Here is a 5,238-nt window from a genome sequence, read left to right on the forward strand (position 1 = left end):
AATATATGTTTTATGGAGTCATTCAATAATTCTGGTACAAATCCGCTTTTTTAACGGAAAGGAGGAACTTTATTGTCCTCATTAAGAGAATAATTAAATATCCTTTGCATCAGATGTGAAATGGCATGGGCTCCTGATGATGGTGGATTTGCAGCTAAATAATAAACTGTTAGCTATTTATAAATCATAAACCTCGCTATCACACTGCCGAAACACTAAATTACATGAAATGCACAATAGATAAACAAAATAAAAATTCATGATTGATACTGGACTGTCTGCTCATGTCCCTTCCAGAAACAATTGATGAATATAAAGCATATATTGAATTATACGTACGTGAGACAGGTCTGGTGTGAAGTAGTATATATGGTTTAATGGTGGATGGTCACAATGGTTTGTTCCAGGCGTCAATGACATTGACATCAAATTCAACATTCGAAGTGCAAATTGCAAAGATTTTAAAGTCCTGGCAAATTCGATGAGAAGATGGTGGTCTTACTTCTATGATCACACCCACAAGTTTATCCTCTGTAAAGACTCTCAATTGTCGCTGCGACATCCGATGAATGAGCTGATGCAAATCCTTCAGTACACAAATATTGATGTTGGGAGCGAGAATAAATTTTCTCTCTTGGTGTCATGGTTTGTTTTTGTCATTCATTTCAAAATACTACGAAAATATATTGGATGTAGTTAAAATATAGTCTTTAAAGGAAGGGTTTTCAGTTTCTTGATATCGTTGTAATAAATGCAGTAATATGACTTCGGAGATTAAAGATATACATGTTAGATTTCGTCTTTTTCATACTATTTTATTCAGAGGAAAACGTTTAAAGATTAAGTCAAACAGATTGGTGTTGGTGAACCCGATTACAGCATCAATTCACTTCTTTGGTCCTTCTTTATGAGCATGTGTTGTTCGTTCTCTTCGTACCAATAACCAATCTTCCTATCCATTAGTTCAAGTCGGCGAAATCAGTCATCAGGCCTCTTTGTGTTCATTGTTCTTAAATGCCATTTGTTGCATATATAAATTTGTATATCCATAAATATGTTAAATTATTTTGCTAAAAGATCTAACACATCAAAAAATCAAGACCATATCCAACATGAATTTCCCAGTATATTAAGAGCATTGGTATGGTTTTGTAGATGCTAGTGTACCGGAATAAACGGAACCTAAGAAGGACTAAGTGTGTAAGCTTTAAGAGAAACAATTAAAGTAAATTATAAATATCATAATATTTATCCTGTAGTGTTTTTGATATTGACAAATTCATTGTAAAAATTAGGTTTTTAATGTTAGATTTCATTACTTGCTTGGAGTCACCGGTTTCGTCTGAAAAATTGTGCCGTTATGTTTTGTCTGTCAAAATATATTATTACATCTATAAGTGAATGCATATTCGTGCTCATTAAAGGGGTTTGATTGACACATATCCTGAACTTTATCTTTAATACTTAAGAAAAGTAGAAATTTTGTTGTGTATTTATGAAAAATATTAAAACTATAATCCAGAAAATTCAGAGTAGAAAGTTGAAAAAGCAAAACCAACTCACCAGTATTGTCAGCCGTGCTCAGTGATGTGTGCAGAGCAAACAAATTGCACACCCTGTAAAACGTGAACATTAACAGTAACAGAGCTAGTGCCCTGTTTTCAAACACAAATTTTTGACGTGATGAATAGAAGAATGTCTTTGTCCTTAAATTTTATGAATATTCATGAAAGTTCAATTTAATAAACTGAAGTTATTTTTTGAATAAACATTTAAAATGTAAATAATGCAACTGTGTCCAAGCCCCTTCAAGTAAAAACTATGCAAAAATAAGGTATTTTTTCTTGCCGTCGAAACATTAAAATTAAGAAATCCGTTCTTACAGCATCAAACTCAAAGGGATTGAGAAAATGCAATAATTCTTTGTAAATCCTCTTCTTTGCTCCTGAGTTTAAAGCAAAAACCAAGTGCATGCTTATAATGAGCAAGGGTGCCTCATCCAAAATTGTGAAACTCATAGCCCCTTAGCCAGGGTTCTTGTGTTAGGGCGGGGCACCATTGATATTATTGTGAAAATGCATTTATTTTTTTAAGTCTTCTTCTCTGATCTTATGTTTTAAGCAGATAAACTAAGTGCATGCTTATAATGAGCAAGGGTGCCTCTTTCGAAATTGTGAACGTAATGTTCTCTGGGTCAGGGGTTTATGTATTTGGTGGGTTAGTTTTGATTGTATAGAGATAATGCTTTGGAAATCTTCTCTGCTCCTGACTATTTAGCAGATAAACAAAGTGCATGTTTATGATGAGCAAGGGTGAATCTTTCAAAATTGTGGAATTCATGGCCTCTTACTCAGAGGTTCTGTTGTAAGAGCGGGGTTTTGTTGATAATATGGTAAAAATGCATATATTCTTCTCTTCCCCCGCGTATTAAGCAACCAAAACTACTTTTTTTGTAAATGCATGGTTATGATGAGCAAGGCCTCTATCAAAATTGTGAAATTTATAGCTCTTGGGTCTGGAGTTTTGGTTAAAGGAGGGTTCTATTGATTATACAATAAAAATGATTTAATTCTTTGAGATTCTTCTTCCTTCTCCTGGGCATGGAAAATGCAAATCGAGTACAAAGTTGTAATTAGCAAGGGTCTTTTTCCAGATTTGTGAAATTCTTGATCACTGGGTCAAGTGTTCTGGTGCTGGGCAGGGCTCTATTGATATTGTAGGGAATTCTGTACTCTATTGAGAGAAGTTAAACCCCTTTGCTATTCATCTGTGATACTTAATTACTGTGAATCATGTAATTGATAGGTCAAATTGCATAAAAGAAAGAAAGAAGAATTTTTATTATAAACTATGCAAAAAGCTTAAACTATGCAAAATAGCTTTTAATGGCCATGTAAACTTGTAAATAATAAATAAAAATGAGACAAAAATACCTTATCTTTGTACATTATATATTCTTCAAACACCAAGAAAGACCAATGCATTAGGGAATGAGAAGCGTTTACTCCATGTTCTCAAGCACCATAATACTGCTTAGTCTGCATAATGATAGTGAGAAGAGGAAGTTTACTAATACTGGCAAGTAGATATGCTCTATGATTTATTACTGAGTACTAGACTAGCTATGTGTTGATCACTGATCATTCTAGTTCTATTGCTTGGGGGTAACATATCTTCATATTTCAGTTTATTTTATTTTTTGTTTCATACTACAGTGTTGTATTATACTCAGGTGACCAATACTGCCCATGGGCCTCTTGTTCACCCTAAGTTTGCGTCGGCTATCAGTCATGAGCTAATATCTAACAAGCCCTGAAATAAAGTACATGCACAACTACATCTAACAATAGAGATTGGATCACTCAGCTCTTTTCATATAACCTGAGTAAACGCTTAATTGAAAAATGACGAACAAAAGTTTAATGAACGGAGAACCTAAAGAAATGATAAATGAATGATAAAGGAACGGAGAAAAAATTATGTAGATGTACCCAAATACGCAACATAAAATAAAATGGATTTGAAAGTACTAAGGTAGTGGATGCTAACAATTCCCAAATGTGTAACAATATTGCAAACTAAATATAAACAAACATGCCAAACCCTTGCGTTGACGGGTTGTTTAACAGTTTTATCCTGTCTGCAAATATTTATAGTAAAGTTTTAGTATATTCATTTTTCACACCAGGAGTCTACAATCATAAAACTGTTTCATTAACAAATCTTAAGGAATGTACTGCAGATCAAAGGGACTCTATTTTGGAAATTTATTGCTTAAAAATACAAATAGTGATCGTATCTTCTCTGGTTGAGTTTGAGTTGATGCACAATTGGTGTATCAAAATCTGAAAGTAGGACACAGTGACTTCGTTTCTTGCTGTATATTTTCAAATTGTGTCAATTTGTGTCTTCATGATATGTTTTTTAAATCAGTTTTAAACAGATTTCATATTTTTTGTTTGAAACATTTTATCATAATCAACAGTTTAGCATTAGAAAAAAATTCCACATCTGTTTCAAAACTAATCTTTTGCTTAAAACGATTTGCACAAAGTGTAGTCTATCATAGTAAAAACAAATTCAGTAATTCGGAAATAAGTTTTCTTGTTAACAGATTTAGAATTCCATATTTCTGTTTATCGAACTGGGAAAAAAGTAAACTTAAAGAGATAGGGCTAAATGGAATTTAAAAAAATTGAAACAGGCACTATTGATATTGTGCGGGTAAATAAAAATGAAGGGTTTGCATGATTGAAACACGATTATCTTGCCCTTCCAGAAACAAATGATGAATTTAGCTGTCAAATACAATGCATGAGTAAGTGTCTCAGGTCGGCGGTGAAGTAGTATATATCTGACATTGAATGTGTTGTTTCAGCTTCAGTAGCTGTTGTAGCCCTTGTTGCAACTCAGAATGACCAAGATGCAGTATTTACACTTCGCTATTGTTGCTTGTAGCTTTCTTGTTACCAGTGCCAGTGATCTAGTTATATACAACACTTCAACCCAAGCCGAATGTACAGAAGTGAAAAGAAGGGCGGTATATGGTAAAGAATGTGGATGGTATGCGGGTCTCTACCGAAACGTCGATGAATTCTATTTGAAGGGTCGAATTGCAGCTTACAAAATTCAATGGTTTAATGGCGGATGGTCCCAATAGTTTGTTCCAGGCGTCAATGATCTTGATATCAAGTTCAATATTCAAGGTGCAAATTGTAAAGATTTCAAAATCCTGCCAAATTCGATGAGAAGATGGTGGTCTTACTTCTACGATCACACCCACAAGTTTATCCTATGTCAAGACTCAACACCCAAAGAACAACCTCGTCCAAAAGCTTCATGATCAGGTTCTGCTGTACCAACTAAAGGTCGACCTAATCTAATTCCTACAGGAAATAAGAAACACTGGGGCAGGATGCCTTTGTAAATCGAGAATAAATGTGTTCTCAATGGTTATTGCTTTGACTTTGTTACTTATTTAATATATAAGTCTGACAATATACTTGTATAATAATTGCCTTTTGCAATGTATATTTTGATGTATATTTTGAGAAAGGGTTTTTTGTTTTTATATTTATTAATTATGTGCATTAAAATCTGCATACCCTACGTGACGAAAAATGACCCCCGTAGAATAATGACCTCTTGTAGATTTTATTAGGGAATTTTTGGGGGGGGGGGGTTAAAAAAAATAAATCAAGAAGTCCGTGGATCAAAATGCTCACTTGAGGTAAACTG

This window comes from Saccostrea echinata, unplaced genomic scaffold (genome assembly GCF_033153115.1).
Source record: "Saccostrea echinata isolate AGI-Se365-2 ecotype Australia unplaced genomic scaffold, CSIRO_AGI_Sech_v1 ptg000001l, whole genome shotgun sequence".
NCBI classification, from domain to species: domain Eukaryota; kingdom Metazoa; phylum Mollusca; class Bivalvia; order Ostreida; family Ostreidae; genus Saccostrea; species Saccostrea echinata.